At 44.0% G+C, this 16,671-nt stretch overlaps 1 protein-coding gene across 3 annotated transcripts in view; it reads left to right on the top strand.

The window, feature by feature from the left end:
• LOC106599262 (pre-B-cell leukemia transcription factor 1) overlaps positions 1–16,671 on the top strand; it is a 69,046-nt gene that overhangs the window by 43,137 nt on the left and 9,238 nt on the right. The window lies entirely within an intron of this gene.

A 16,671-nucleotide genomic window follows, 5' to 3' on the forward strand; every position in this document is an offset into this window, starting at 1 on the left:
CAAGTTTCAGTCTCCTGGCAGAGGCAACCAGGTTTTTAGCTTACATCAATTATGTTTTGTTTCATGATAAAAACCATTTAAAGGTGTAGTGTTGTGTTTTACCCTTTCCCCTTCCTTTTCTAAACTGAACTTGGCAGTCATTGTGGCCTTGCAGTTGTATTTCTGCTCTCCTGTCCGTCTGTACAGTTTACAGTTACAACTCTCATTATTGCTTTCTGCTATTGACTGGGAGTATACCTTGCACAATGTTTTTTTTCCATTAGTGTATACTATGTCTTTTGTAATGTTTCCTTTTTTCTTCACTTACTATTTCTCTGACTGACATGTTCCTGCTTTTGTTCCTTTTCCATATTGTCATAGTAATTGTTTTAGTTTGATTTAATGGACCGTGCTTTTAATTCTGCTGTTGCCACGGTTTTGTGTGTGTGTGACAATCGTCGTAAGGAGTAGACCAAGGTGCAGCGTGCTCATGATATATATATTTTTTTTAAACTCAGAACACTATACAAAACAATAAACAAAGAAACACGACCGTCACGTTCTGCAGGCTTTACAGAGCTGTGCAAAAACAAGATCCCACAAACCCAGGTGGAAAAAACCCCTACTTAAGTATGATCTCCAATTAGAGACAACGAGACCAGCTGCCTCTAATTGGAGATCATCCCAAACAAACCCAACATAGAAATAGAAAACTAGAACCTGAACATAGAAATACAAAACATAGAAAAACACCCCCTTTCACGCCCTGACCAGTCTACCATAGAAAATAACAGCTTACCATGGTCAGGACGTGACAGTGTGTATATGTGTTTTAAAGTAATTTCCATGTGTTTTGAGAAACTTAATTTGAGATTGTGTTTTCTTCACTGGGAGAATTGAAATTGATCTGTTGTTATGATAGTTTGAACATAATTCATGTTTTACCTAAATTGTACAAGGCAGAAAAGCACTAACAATAGTTCTGTACAATAGCATTTTAAGATACTGTACTTTCAAGACACACAGTACATCTGAGTGGTGGTTTAGTGATGGATTGTTCAACCAACACTGTAGACATTTTAATTTTGATATCATGGTGTCACGTGTGCTCCCTCTCTGGCCTCTAGGTCATCAGGTTGCTCATTATCCCGCACACCTGTCACCATCGTCACGCACCTCATGACACTCACCTGGACTCCATCACCTCCTTGATTACCTTCCCTATATATGTCAGTCCCTTTGGTTCTTTCCCCAGGCGCTAGTATTTCTGTTTCAGGTTCATGGCTGTGCGTTTTTTCTTGTTTTGGATTCCGGTCCTTTATTAAATGTGTTCACTCCCTGAACTTGCTTCCCGACTCTCAGTGCATGTCTTTACACATGGATGGTCAGTCCTTGCATCCATAGCTCTGAATATTATTAATCTGAGTGGTTACATTTCTCCAGGCCCATCCCTCAGATTTTTTACCAAAACAGAGGTGGGGCGACCGTGTTGTTATTGTTTCATTTGTGGATTTGCCCTTTAAACAGCTGCATATTATCAAGATATCAAAGTGTCACTAACTAAAATGTAAACAATAGGCCTATAGTCAATGCAGCATATGGAATTCATTGTTCACACTACTATTACTATTACTACTGCAGCATTTATTTTTCAACTCGAATAAATGAGCCCAATCTGTCCTCCATGACAACAAAATCATGAACAACAGAGTAGGGCTGGCTAATAAATCCTTAGTTTTGGGGTCATGCTCAGGTTAAACAATATGGATAATCTATACTTTCATATTTCCATATTTCCTATTCTTGAAGATCAAGGGGTATAACGTTTATTTGAATGGCTGGAATTCTGATAGAATTTGGTTTTTAATGTAAAGATCTAATTTAATCGTATTATATGTAGTAGAAAGCGATGGGTTTGAAAAAGCCAACATAACCAACCCATAAAGTCAAATGTGACATCCATATATGGCCAGCTATGTAAACTTTAACATTGATTTATCCTGCAATAGATGTCGTTCAATTGGTTACATACATTTTGTCTTCTTCTAATGCCGCCTAAGGGGAAAGTAATCTAAAAGTAACTGAATGTAATCAGATTACGTTACTGAGTTTGGGTAATCCAAAAGTTACATTAATGATTACAATTTTGGACAGGTAACCAGTAACTGTAGCAGATTACATTTAGAAAGTAACCTACCCAGCCTTGCTTATATCCCACTGTCTTAAAGACAGCTTCACTCAGATTCTAATACATAGCAAGCAGGGCCGGAGTCGGTACTCTTTCTGTAAGCTCCACCCAGCCTGGTCCCAAGATCTTGCCAACTCCTATGGTCATTGTCACAGCGAGTTGGTAAGACCACACAACCAGACTTGGGACCAGGCTAGTGTTGACCTGTGTATAGTATTGCGTGATAACAGAGTTTTTACAGGGCCAGGTCCTCCCTAGTTGTGTAATGTGCAGAAATAATAGGCCCTTCTCTGTATGGTGTCACTGCAGTTTGTTGATTCCTCCGGGGCTAGCAGTACTGTCGATGGGAGACTTGAACCTTCCCTGACAGTTAAAGACAAATATTTGGACTATTTTTCTCAAAAGGGATGACTTGAGATTTGCTTTTGGTGCAAAAATGATGGTTGACTTGATCTGTCTCTCATGCAAATTATGTCTAGCACTGCATTTTATTTCTCTGTTTTCCATGATCACTTCTTTCCCCCGTTAGGCTATACCCTCGCCATGGCTGGAGGCTAATCCTATGAACCCCCCCACACACACACACACACACACACACACACACTGATGATTGACAGCAGGGGCTCCCTGTGACCCACTATTCTTGCACCCCCCCCCCCCCCCCCCCCCCAAAAGGCCTGTGGCTACAATTAATGACTAGCTGGGTCCGCTACGTTGGTGGTAGTTTTGGGAAGGGTGTGGTGTGTGTGTGAGGGTCCTGTACCCCATGCCACTGTCTGCTATAGACTGAGACACTCACTGTGTGGGGTCTGCAGGCATATCCAGTATCCACCGCCCCATCTCCAGCTTCAACAGCACTGATCTCTCCAGTCCTTAGGAGCCTCCTCTCCCTCTCTCCCTCTCTCCCTCTCTCTCTCTCCCTCTCTCTCTCTCTCTCTCTCTGTCTCTCTGTCTCTCTGTCTCTCTGTCTCTGTGTGTGTGTGTGGATGATGATCCATGCAGCTAATTACTGTGATTGGGTAGATTGCTAATTCTCTCTATGGAAGGCAATGGTGGTAGACTAACGCAGAAAAAGAAATGAAGGGTCAGGGGGTATTGCGCGTTGGGTTGTGTCAAATTTCTCCTTTATGTAATGTAAGCGGACTGAAAGTAGTTTTAAGGTGTAAGATAGACAGACAACACTCTGAAGGAAGGAGAGTATTGTACAGTATGATATGGTTTCCTCGTTTCTCCGGGTTTAAGTGCTGGTCTCAGTGTGTGGAGCACAGCCTCCTGTAATCCAGTGTGATGGCTCACATTGTTTTGCTGCACAGGCAGTGTTTTTTACAGCCAGGACTCAGTCGCAACAACAGCACGCTCGACAGAAATCTGCTGCCTTTCTTTTTCTCCCGACTGACTTCAGCCTTGATGGGATTGGAGACTCCCTGATAAATGCAATGAGGTAATTTTTCCACCCAGAGCAGCTATAGTGCTCAAGATTTACAATATTAATGGTCATCACACTCTATCACTCTATACTCTGTAGTGTTCAGGTTTAGGGAGTCTGGATCTCAACAGGAGTCAGAGAACTTACGCTCACGGTATCACAACTTCGGGCATTCATTGAAGCTTCCTTTCCTCTTGTTCTTTGCTTTCTGTGGATCTGTTAAATACTTGTTACCAACCACGCTGCATTGTAAAATAAAATGAAACAACGGTTAGTGGGAAATCTGTGTCCTCGTATCCCCTTACGTCACATTCATGTCTCACGTGTTCTAATGGCAAGGCAGAGTGTGAACAGTGTGGCAATAGTGTGGTTGTTTACGAGTGGCCATATGGTGGATGTCCTCTGCCTGCTAGCTGCAGGGAGACTTTCCCCTCGGAGATCAGCTGATGTTGTTCTGTAATGAATCTGTTTCCCACCAACGAACCCCCTACTCATCCTTCCCGTGTCCCAGGATCTCCCACACAGGGGTGTAAACACCCCCTAAACTACAGCAGGAGGTGTGGAACGTCCCAGGTAGGCCTAACCAAACGCTGTCAGATGGAGTCAGCGTCTCCCCTTTGCCAAAAATAAACCCGCCCGCCCTGGCTTGTACAGCCTAGTTCCCTGCCTGCCTCCAGATGTGTCTTAATTTACTGCGACTCGGCTAATTACTGTAATTAAGGATTAATTACTGTTAATTACCTCGCATAAACTCATCACCAGTCAAAGAGCGGAGTCTTATGAAACGTGCCATACACACAAACACACACCACAGGGACCCCAGAAGGAGCATGTTGTTGGCCTCTCGTTGGATGCCTTATCAGTGTGTTGCGGAGAGGCCCCGTGTAGAGCCACAGTAGGGGCACAATAAAGGGCAGGACTCCAGCTACTCGTGGACAGTCACCTCTGAGCTCCATGCGGTTCTAACTACTATCCATCGCTTCACCAACTCCTGGAGCACTGCGTCTGTCTCTGGTGGCTGCTGCCATTTGCTGCAGGACTTTCAGGCTAACAAGTCCTTGCCGAAAGTTAGGGAAACCATTGAGGGCATATTTTTCTTAATGCCTTGAGGTTTTCGTGACCTTACCAGGATAACACTCCTGCCACTACGTTACTAGTTCTGAACACCCACCCATCTTTTTTTTTTGATCTAATAAGGGAACCCCAAAACATTTTCCCATTTCCATGCTGACAGTCAGTGTGTTGGTTATAATTAGTTAGAGCCTGGATGGGTAGATGGTAAATGCCGGAGGCAGCATTTTTAATGAAAGGAAATGAACGTACCCCCAACTGATTCCACTCTCATGAATGGAGATTAAGTCACAATGACCTGGTCCCTTTGGTACATCAGTGACACACAGACGAACACACACACACACACACACACACACACACACACACACACACACACACACATAATTAACAACATTAAAAGAAAATTGACTCCTCGGGTCAGTGTTATTTGATTGATGAGATCTAGTGTTGGGAGGGATGTTGATAATTAAATGGGATTTAAATATGTATGGTCTTCCCCAAATGAATCATCCCAACACCATGTTACAGAACAGGTCAAATATATGACATTTCAACACAGGTCAACACAGAAAGAGAGATAAATAACAGGTAAACAATCACTGTAGTAATTCACCAGCTTCATGACTCACTACACTCCAGAGCACAGCTCTTTTCATCTCTCTGAGATGAGAGACCATGAGGAAACTAAGCATTATTAACTTGTTTTTACTTATAGCCCAGCTAGCACATTTGGTTCATTGGAAAATGTGGTAACGTACGTTTTTGGTTTCCCATTGGTTCTGGGTATGAAGCCATATGTTTCCTGACTGGTAAAACTGAATTAAATCTACCAGACACTGTATTACTTGTTGTGCTGTATGTTATCAGAAGATGTTCCCACCAAAAGTGAGCCTGCCTAGGGTATACAGTGCATTCAGAAAGTATTCAGACCCCTTGACTTTTTCCACATTTTGTTACGTCACTGCCTTATTCTAAATTGATTAAAAAAAATGTATTTCCCTCATCAATCTACACACAATAACCCATAATGACAAAGCAAAAACAGGTTTTTAGAAATGTTAGCAAATTTACAAAAAAAAAATGGAAATATCACATTTACATAAGTATTCAGACCCTTTTACTCAGTACTTTGTTGAAGCACCTTTGGCAGCGATTACAGCCTCAAGTCTTCTTGGGTATGACGCTACAAGCTTGGCACACCTGTATTTGGGGAGATTCTCCCATTTTCCTCTGCAGATCCTCTCAAGCACTGTCAGGTTGGATGGGGAGTGTCACTGCACAGCTATTTTCAGGTCTTTCCAGAAATGTTTGATCGGGTTCAAGTCCGGGTTCTGGCTGAGCCACTCAAGGACATTCAGAGACTTGTCCCGAAGCCACTCCTGCATAGTCTTGGTTGTGTGGTTAGGGTTGTTGTCCTGTTGGAAGGTGAACCTTCGCCCCCAGTCTGAGGTCACGAGCGCTCTGGAGCAGGTTTTCATCTCTCCAGAGATGTTCGATCGGGTTCAAGTCCGGGCTCTGGCTGGGCCACTCAAGGACATTCAGAGACTTGTCCCGAAGCCACTCCTGCATTGTTTTTGCTGTGTGCTTAGGGTTGTTGTCCTGTTAAAAGGTGAACCTTCGCTCCCAGTCTGAGGTCCAGAGAATTACGGTGAAGCACTACCATGCTTCCCCGTCCTTCTGGAAGGTTCTCCCTTTTCCACAGTGGAACTCTGGAGCTTTGTCAGAGTGACCATTGGGTTCTTGGTCACCTCCCTGACCAAGGCCCTCTCCCCCGATTGCTCAGTTTGGCCAGGTGACCAGCTCTAGGAAAAGTCTTGGTGGTTCCAAACTTCTTACATTTAACAATGATGGAGGCCACTGTGTTCTTGGGGACCTTCAGTGCTGCAGACATTTTTTGGGACCCATCCCCAGATCTGTGCCTCGACACAATCCTCTCTCGGAGCTCTAAGGACAATTCCTTCGACCTCATGGCTTGGTTTTTGCTTTCACATGCACTATCAACTGTGGGACCTTATATAGACAGGTGTGTGCCTTTACAAATCATGTCCAATCAATTTAATTTACCACAGTTGGACTCCAATCAAGTTGTAGAAACATCTCAAGCATGATCAATGGAAACATGATGCACCTGAGCTCAATATCGAATCTCATATCAAAGGGTCTGAATACTTATGTAAATAAGGTATTTCTGTTTAAAAAAAATTATACATTTGCAAAAATGTATAAAAACCTGTTTTCAATTTGTCATGATGTGGTATTGTGTGTAGATTGATGAGGATTTGGTTTTTAAATCCATTTTAGAATAAGGCTGTAACATAACAAAATGTGGAAAAAGGGAGGGGTCTGAATACTTTCCGAATGCACTTTATAATACTTCATATAGAGGCCTTTAGCTCTCTCATAGTTAGCTGACTATACAGCTCCCTGCTCAACAACACTCGCAACTTATCAAGAAGAGGATATTCAGCCATCATGATTTCCATTGAAGCTCCGGGGCGATTAAAACTGCATGAGCCCGAGCATGGGTTTGATTAGATCAAGACAATATATTTTAAGACACCTTAAGAAAGGACAGACGATTGCTTGGGGGCTAATGTATTGCCTTTTTTGAATAATACATTATTTTAATGGAGGGGCCTTTAACTGTGGGGGGGGGGGGGGGGGGGGGGGGGGTTCTGAATGGTCTTTCCTCCTCTGGCAGGAGGGAGGCATTTGGCTGCTGCTGCCTCTTTATCGGGACTGGCCCCTCAAGACTCAGCCTGGCCTGGTTAAGCCTCAGATGACCGGCACTATCATTATCGTTATTAGGAGTAAATTTAGGGGAAAGTTCCTCTGAAAAACACCCACCAAGCTGGTGCCTTGTGTGGACCTTGTCTTGCCCTGCTCCCCTTGCTCTGCGCTGCCATGCCTCATCTGGCCTCTCTCACTGCATCTAACTGCATGAGGAACCATCGGTCGGTCGATCAGTCGCCAGTGCGGAGGAGGGGGAGAGGAGGGGAGGAAGGAGAGGGAGCGGCCACCAAATCCGCCTAATGTGAAGCCTGTCAGCTCGTCTCCCACCAGCTGTCACTTCCCAAATGCACCCGGGTTCATTTTTTTAATTGACACCTCCTCGCTTTCATATTCCATTTTTATTTTTCGCCTTTCCTCTCTCCCTCCATCCATAAATCCATCCCTCTCTACTTCTTTTCCCAACCTTCCTTCTTCCTCCTCTCTCTCTCTTTCTTGTTCCCTTATTTTTTTATTGTCCTTGTCGTCTGCCCGGCCTCTGTCAGCTATAACACTCTGGGTTCTGCCCGCTTTCAAACATGACTCTGGAGATGGCTGATAAAGCATAAAGCAAGTGTTTTAGAGGTTCTTTATGGCTTTGCCCTTGTGTACTGGAGTTGTTCTAGTCCCCATTATCTGGTGATGGAGTGGACATTTTGGGCCAAGGAGACTTTCCCGTGAACACAGTGGGGAGTAAACATTTCTAAGGACAAAACTGCTTGATGATTTAAAATAAGGAACATAACATGCTTGTAGACTCACTCTAGTAGACACTGTGCTACCCATGCCAGTAGATACCCATACATGTAGTAAATATTGCGCTGCTTAGCATCAGTAGCTTATGCTTCTATCAGATGAGCCACTCTGAAATGAATATCATTTATTGTTTCTATGCTGACAGATTCCTCATACCATGATGCCAACACATGCAGAGCAGTGGATGAGTTTAATGCCTTGAGCAATGATTCCATATTAATGGGCATATACAGTGAAACGGAGGTGAAATTTCCCTTTAAGGTCTAGGGATATTGTTGATCATTTGTATAGTTGTTTGTGATACTCATCATGTCCATTGTAAATCATCAAACTGCTTCTTCAGGATTTCAGGTTGTTCTTTTTTTCGGTCCCAGAATGCCGTGTGGCAGGGATGAATGGTAGTGATGTTCCATTATCATGTTGCTGTCGCAACCACTCCCGCTGACTGTGGCCCAAATACAGACACACAGTCTCACACACACAGAAAGACAGGCCCACACAGACAGGCACCGCGCTCCTGTTTCAGGAACACAGCTGATTTATGAATCGCTGAAACCCTGGATGACGTGTGCCCACAGAATCAATACAAACCCTGCTTATATGCCTGGCACTGTGACTTCGTCCAGACCAAGGCAGAGAAAGCACACACACAGACATACATACACACACACACACAGACATACACACACACACGTACACACAGAACTGCAGAGGAGTGTATTGCGTTACTGTATCGACGTGAAATGGAACCGGTCCAGCGTTGGCTGCTAGCTGCCAGTCAGAGGCGAGGAGGGTAAACTTTCATCATGGCTGTCAGGGAAATCACTGCTGCCTTGTTTGGCCGTACATCTTCCTAATTGTGACAGAATACTTCAACATCATTAATTAAACATGCTTTCATTTAAAAGCGCTCACTGGGAGCCAGGGCTGGGGGCTGAGAGAGAGGTAGTCTGCCAATATGCAGAGACGGCTGTTTTAAGGATGTGTATTTTCTGTGTGTTTGTATGGGTGGCTGTGTGGTAGGTTTGTGTTCAGACTTGGGCTTTGCAAACATCTTACACCCCAATAAGACAGAAAAGGACTATGAGCTGTCATTTCAACGAAAAACATAAGTCTTGAGAGAGAGAGATTAAACATGAGTAGGGAGGGAGATTTTGAGTCCTCTCACTGTTCAATTAAAGCCTGTCTGTAACGGTCAAGATGAAATGATGGCAGTCTTTTTATAGAAACACACTGTTAGTCTGAGATGAGACCCACCACAAACCAACCATGTTCCTCCATGCACAGATGGTCCGAGAATACTGGCCTGAGAGACCTATCAATGAGTTGGACCAATGGGTAACAATACCAAGGTTTTCATTTGATGTTGTGGAAGCGAACAGCCATTTATTTCAAATCAAATTGTATTAGTTACATGCGCCGAATACAACAGGTGTGGACCTTACAGTGAAATGCTTGCTTACGAACCAACAGTGCAGTTAAAAAAAAAATATGGATAAGAATAAGAAATAAAAGTAACAAGTAATTTAAGAGCAGCAGTAAAATAACAATAGCGAGACTATATACAGGGGGGTAACGGTACAGAGTCAATGTCCGGGGGCACCGGTTAGTCAAGGTAATATGTACATGTAGGTTGAGTTATTAAAGTGACTATGCATAGATGATAACAACAGAGAGTAGCGGGGAGGGGGGCAATGCAAATAGTGTGGGTAGCCATTTGATTAGATGTTCAGGAGTCTTATGGCTTGGGGGTAGAAGCTGTTTAGAAGCCTCTTGGACCTGGACTTGGCGCTCCGGTACCGCTTGCCGTGTGGTAGCAGAGAGAACAGTCTATGTCTAGGGTGGCTGGAGTCTTTGGCAATTTTTAGGGCCTTCCTCTGACACCGCCTGGTATAGAGGTCCTGGATGGCAGGAAGCTTGGCCCCAGTGATGTACTGGGCCATACACACTACCCTCTGTAGCAGTTGCCATACCAGGCAGTGATGCAACCAGTCAGGATGCTCTCGATAGTGCAGCTGTAGAACCTTTTGAGGATCTGAGGACCCATGCCAAATCTTTTCAGTCTCCTGAAGGGGATAGGTTTTGTCGTGCCCTTTTTATGACTGTCTTGGTGTGTTTGGACCATTCTAGTTTGTTGGTGATGTGGACACCAAGGAACTTGAAGCTCTCAACCTGCTCCACTGCAGCCCCATCGATGACAATGGGGGTGTGCTTGGTCCTCTTTTTCCTGGAGTCCACAATCATCTCCTTTCTCTCGATCACGTTGAGGGAGAGTATGTTGTCCTGGCACCACACGGCAGGTCTCTGACCTCCTCCCTATAGGCTGTCTCGTCGTTGTCGGTGATCAGGCCTACCACTGTTGTGTCATCAGCAAACTTAATGATGGTGTTGGAGTCGTGCCTGGCTGTGCAGTCATGATTGAACAGGGAGTACAGGAGGGGACTGAACACGCACTCCTGAGGGGCCCCTGTGTTGAGGATCAGCGTGGCGGATGTGTTGTTACCTACCCTTACCACCTGGCGGGGCGGCCCGTCAGGAAGTCCAGGATCCAGTTTCAGAGGGAGGTGTTTAGTCCCAGGGTCCTTAGCTTATTGATGAGCTTTTGAGTGTTCCTTTTTTCCAGGTGGAAAGGGCAGTGTGGAGTGCAATAGAGATAGCATCATCTGTTGGGGCGGTATGTAAAATGGAGTGGGGCTAGGGTTTCTGGAATAATGGTGTTGATGTGAGCCATGACCAGCCTTTCAAAGCACTTCATGGCTACAGACGTGAGTGCTACGGGTCGGTAGTCATTTAGGCAGGTTACCTTAGTGTTCTTGGGCACAGGCACTATGGTGGTCTGCTTGAAACATGTTTGTATTACAGACTCGGACAGGGACAGGTTGAAAATGTCAGTGAAGACACTCAACGCATGCTCGCAGTACACGTCCTGGTCGGCTGCGGAAAAGCTGGTTCTCTCATGCATGTTTCAGTGTTATTTGCCTCGAAGCGTGCATATAAGTAGTTTCGCTCGTCTGGTAGGCTTGTGTCACTGGGCAGCTCTCGGCTGTGCTTCCCTTTGTAGTCTGTAATTGTTTGCAAGCCCTGCCACATCCGACGAGCGTCAGAGCTGGTGTAGTACGATTTGATCTTAGTCCTGTATTGATGCTTTTCCTGTTTGATGGTTCATTGCAGGGCATAGCGGGATTTCTTATAGAGGTCGACCGATTTAATCGGCATGGCCGATTTTAATTAGGGCCGATTTCAAGTTTTCATAACAATCAGTAATCGGCATTACGCCGATTACATTGCATTCCACGAGGAAACTGCGTGGCAGGCTGACCACCTGTTACGCGAGTGCAGCAAGGAGCCAAGATAAGTTGCTAGCTAGCATTAAACTTATCTTATAAGAAATAATACATCTTCACATAATCACTAGATAACTACACATGGTTGATGATATTACTAGGTTAACTAGCTTGTCCTGCGTTGCATATAATTAATAAGGTGCATGTTAATTTATCATTGAATCACAGCCGACTTCGCCAAACAGGGGGATGATTTAACAAAAGCGCATTTGCGAAAAAAGCACAATTAACATTAACATCAATGCCTTTCTTAAAATCAATACACAGAAGTATATATTTTTTAAACTTGCGTATTTACTTAAAATAAATTAATGTTAGTAGGCAATATTAACTAGGGAAATTGTGTCACTTCTCTTGCGTTCAGTGCACACAGAGTCAGGGTATATGCAACAGTTTGGGCCGTCTGGCTCGTTGCGAACTAATTTGCCAGAATTTTACATAATTATGACATAACATTGAAGGTTGTGCAATCTAACAGCAATATTTAGACTTAGGGTTGCTGCCCGTTCGATAAAATACGTAACGGTTCCGTATTTCACTGAAAGAATAAACGTTTTGTTTTCAAAATGATAGTTTCTGGATTTGACCATGTTAATGACCAAGGGCTCGTATTTCTGTGTTTATTATATTATAATTAAGTCTATGATTTGATAGAGCAGTCTGACTGAGCGGTGGTAGGCGGCAGCAGGCTCGTAAGCATTCATTCAAACTTTATTGCGTTTGTCAGCAGCTCTTAGCAATGCTTGCTTCACAGCTCTGTTTATGACTTCAAGCCTATCAACTGCTGAGATTAGGCTGGCAATACTAAAGTGCCTATTAGAACATCCAATAGTCAAAGGTATATGAAATAGAAATGGTATATAGAGAAATAGTCGACCTGTCATAATTCCTATAATAACTACAACCTAAAACTTCTTAACTGGGAATATTGAAGAACTGGGAATATTGAACCACCAGCTTTCATAAGTTCTCATGTTCTGAGTAAGGAACTTAAACGTTATCTTTTTTACATGGCACATATTGCACTTTTACTTTCTTCTCCAACACTGTGTTTTTGCATTATTTAAACCAAATTGAGCATGTTTCATTATTTATTTGAGACTAAATAGATTTGATTTATGTATTATATTAAGTTAAAATAAAAGTGTTCATTGTTCATTCAGTATTGTTGTAATTGTCATTATTACAATTATATATATAAAAATCGGGCGAATAATTGGTATAGGCTTTTTTTGGTCCTCCAATAATCGGTATCGATATCCTCGTTGAAAAATCATGATCGGTCGACGTCTAATGAGCGTTTTCTTGTTTGCTTATGGCGGAATACAGCTCATTCAATGCTGTCTTAGTGCCAGCCTCAGTCTGTGGTGGTTACGAACAGCTTAGAAAAAAACTCTAGGTAGATAGTGTGGTCTACAACTTATCATGAGATATGCTACCTCAGGCGAGCAATAGCTTGAGATTTCCTTAGATACCGTGCACCAGCTGTTATTTACAAAAATATATAGTCCGCCGCTCCTTGTCTTACCAGACGCCGCAGTTATTTCCTGCCGGTATAGCATATAACCAGCCAGCTGTATTTTGATGGTGTCATCGTCACGACTCCGTGAAGCATATGATATTACAGGTTGGAATGTCCCATTGGTAGTTTAATCTTCCGCGTAGGTCATCTTTTTTATTCTCCAAAGATTGCACGTTTGCTAGCAGAATGGAAAGAAGTGGGGGTTAATTCGATCGCCTACGAATTCTCAGAAGGCAGCCCGCCCTCTGGCCCCTTTTTCTCCGCCTCCTCTTCATTCAAATCACGGGGATCTGGGCCTGTTCCCGAGAAAGCAGTATATCATTCGCGTCGGACTCGTTAAAGGAAAAAAAGGATTCTGCCAGTCCGTGGTGAGTAATCGCAGTCCTGATGTCCAGAAGTTATTTTCGGTCATAAGAGATGGTAGCAGCAACACTATGTAGAAAATAAGTTACAAACAACGCAAATAAACTAACAAAAACACAATCGGTTGGTGACACGTAAAACGTCAGCCTTCTTCTCAGGCGCCATTTTATCATTTTATTTATGGTGTAGCGTTATGAATCTGCCTCCTATTGACAGATAATTATGATAATGTACACTTTTAGGGTGGCAGAGTTCACTGATGCTGGACTGGCATTAAGGCCTTCAATCGATTTCATTGTCCTTACTGAACAGGAATAAATAAAGCTGATTGCTATGGTTAGATTAATTATGTCACAGCACAGTGAATTGTATGATTATTTTTATTAATTGTATTTATTTAATCCATTTCATGCTTTTAGTCTTGTACTGGAAGATACGGGGAATGAAAAAAATCTGTTTGGTTCATTAGGTTTCCTCTCCAGTTGGAAGTAGCCTACATGTTGTCGTCAGAAGAACCCCACAGTATTCTAGTCCAGTTGTCCTACTGGTCTGTGAGGAAAAGCAAGGTGATATTGTTGTTCTCTATCTCTCGTCTCAGTCTTTTAAATTCAGAGGGGACACGGAGGTTAGAGATAGTGACTGACTGGAGAGACAGTGTCTGAGAGTTGGTCTGTTGGGAGGGTTCTACAGCTGAGGAATGAGAGATGAGTTAGGAGATGACTGACTGAGGTGGAAATGATGTGTGGCTTTAGGGCTTTTTAAGTTTTGAAGGAATGCAGGCAGGAGAAATATTGACAGAAGTCAACACCCGCAACACACACACAACACACACACACACACACACACACACACACACACACACACACACACACACACACACACACACACACACACACACTGTCTCCTTTCTGAACCCCTGACCTTTCCAGTCGTCTGATAGCCATTGACATTTGCCTCCTGAGTCTGCATGCTCGGATGGTGGAGCTGATTGGGGTGAGGGAGGAAGAGGAGGAGGGGGGAGGGTTCACGGGAGAGACCGGTTCTCCGTGACGGCCTAGGAATCCATCTTGACGTCTCTCTCACTGGAGAGGTCAGCAGGCAGGCAGCTCATCCCATGGACAAAGCCACAGACCAGAGCATAGCAACATACTGTAACCTGTGCCAGAAAGACAGTCTACTCCAGCACATCTCTCTCTGCAAGCCACTGTCATTTACCGAGATTCTGTCAAATTGTCACTCTTAGCAATTGTAAATACTGCATGTTTACAGGGAATGATTTAGCCCTTATAGTTGGTAAGTATACAGATGAATTGATGCAGACGTATACTCTGTCCTGATAGTGGAGTGTATGCTGCCTGTCTTTGTTGGTAAAGATGGTGGATGAAATGAACAGGCTACACCTGGTTGTTTTCACCACCTCTGTGAGGAGACAGAAAGCTCTGCTCCTTTACTTAGGGAGCCTTCTAGTGGCAGACAGAGGGAGAGCAGGATGGTCCACAACACACAGCCCTGGTCCAGTACCATAGTGAAACACAGCCCTGTTGGTCCAGTACCATAGTGAAACACAGCCCTGTTGGTCCAGTACCATAGTAACACAGCCTGTTGGTCCAGTACCATAGTAACACAGCCCTGTTGGTCCAGTACCATAGTGAAACACAGCCCTGTTGGTCCAGTACCGTAGTAACACAGCCCTGTTGGTCCAGTACCATAGTGAAACACAGCCCTGTTGGTCCAGTACCATAGTGAAACACAGCCCTGTTGGTCCAGTACCATAGTGAAACACAGCCCTGTTGGTCCAGTACCATAGTGAAACACAGCCCTGGTCCAGTACCGTAGTAACACAGCCCTGTTGGTCCAGTACCATAGTGAAACACAGCCCTGTTGGTCCAGTACCATAGTGAAACACAGCCCTGTTGGTCCAGTACCATAGTGAAACACAGCCCTGTTGGTCCAGTACCATAGTGAAACACAGCCCTGGTCCAGTACCGTAGTAACACAGCCCTGTTGGTCCAGTACCATAGTGAAACACAGCCCTGTTGGTCCAGTACCATAGTAACACAGCCTGTTGGTCCAGTACCATAGTGAAACACAGCCCTGGTCCAGTACCGTAGTAACACAGCCCTGTTGGTCCAGTACCATAGTGAAACACAGCCCTGTTGGTCCAGTACCATAGTAACACAGGTTGGTCCAGTACCATAGTGAAACACAGCCCTGTTGGTCCAGTACCATAGTAACACAGCCCTGTTGGTCCAGTACCATAGTAACACAGCCTGTTGGTCCAGTACCATAGTGAAACACAGCCCTGTTGGTCCAGTACCATAGTGAAACACAGCCCTGTTGGTCCAGTACCATAGTAACACAGCCTGTTGGTCCAGTACCATAGTAACACAGCCCTGTTGGTCCAGTACCATAGTGAAACACAGCCCTGTTGGTCCAGTACCATAGTGAAACACAGCCCTGTTGGTCCAGTACCATAGTAACACAGCCTGTTGGTCCAGTACCATAGTGAAACACAGCCCTGTTGGTCCAGTACCATAGTGAAACACAGCCCTGTTGGTCCAGTACCATAGTGAAGCACAGTCACATAAAGTAAACAGTCACAAGTGAACATTTTTGTGTGCGTGGGGGTGGGTAGATAAATGTGTATCTGTGTGCATGGGGGGGTATGTGCCATGAAACATCCTTCTGCACTCTGTGGTACTGGCTGGAAGGGGGAGGGAGCAGAGAGCTAAGTGCCTGTGGGGGTGTGAGGGGTGAGGCGCAGGTTCAAACTAGGGCCACTACACCCATCACTGTGACTGGACACCCCAAACTGTGTGAACATGGACAGCAGTGGGCCAGTAGCCTAAATATGTCTGACAACTACCTTGTTAGCACCGTTTCTTCAGCCATAGGGAGTCCTTGAATTTTGCTGCTTGTTTTCTAGCGTTACTCAAAATCTAGCTTAGTATTTATTTATTAAAGCTGCAATATGTAACTTTTTGGGCAACTCGACCAAATTCACATAGAAATGTGAGATATAGATCTGTCATTCTAATTGATAGCAAGTCTAAGAAACTGTAGATTTGTTCTATGTGCCCTATTTCTATGCTTCCTGTTCTTAAATTTATTTTTAGCATCTTTTACTTTTGGTTTTGTACACCAGCTTCAAACAGCTGAAAATACAATATTTTGGTTTATGGAAAATATATTTTGCGGCGGTTTAGATGGTACAATGATTCTCTACACTAAACTGAAGTTAGGCAAACTA

This window comes from Salmo salar, chromosome 03, assembly GCF_965601325.2.
Source record: "Salmo salar chromosome 03, fSalSal1, whole genome shotgun sequence".
Classification (NCBI taxonomy): Eukaryota; Metazoa; Chordata; class Actinopteri; order Salmoniformes; family Salmonidae; genus Salmo; species Salmo salar.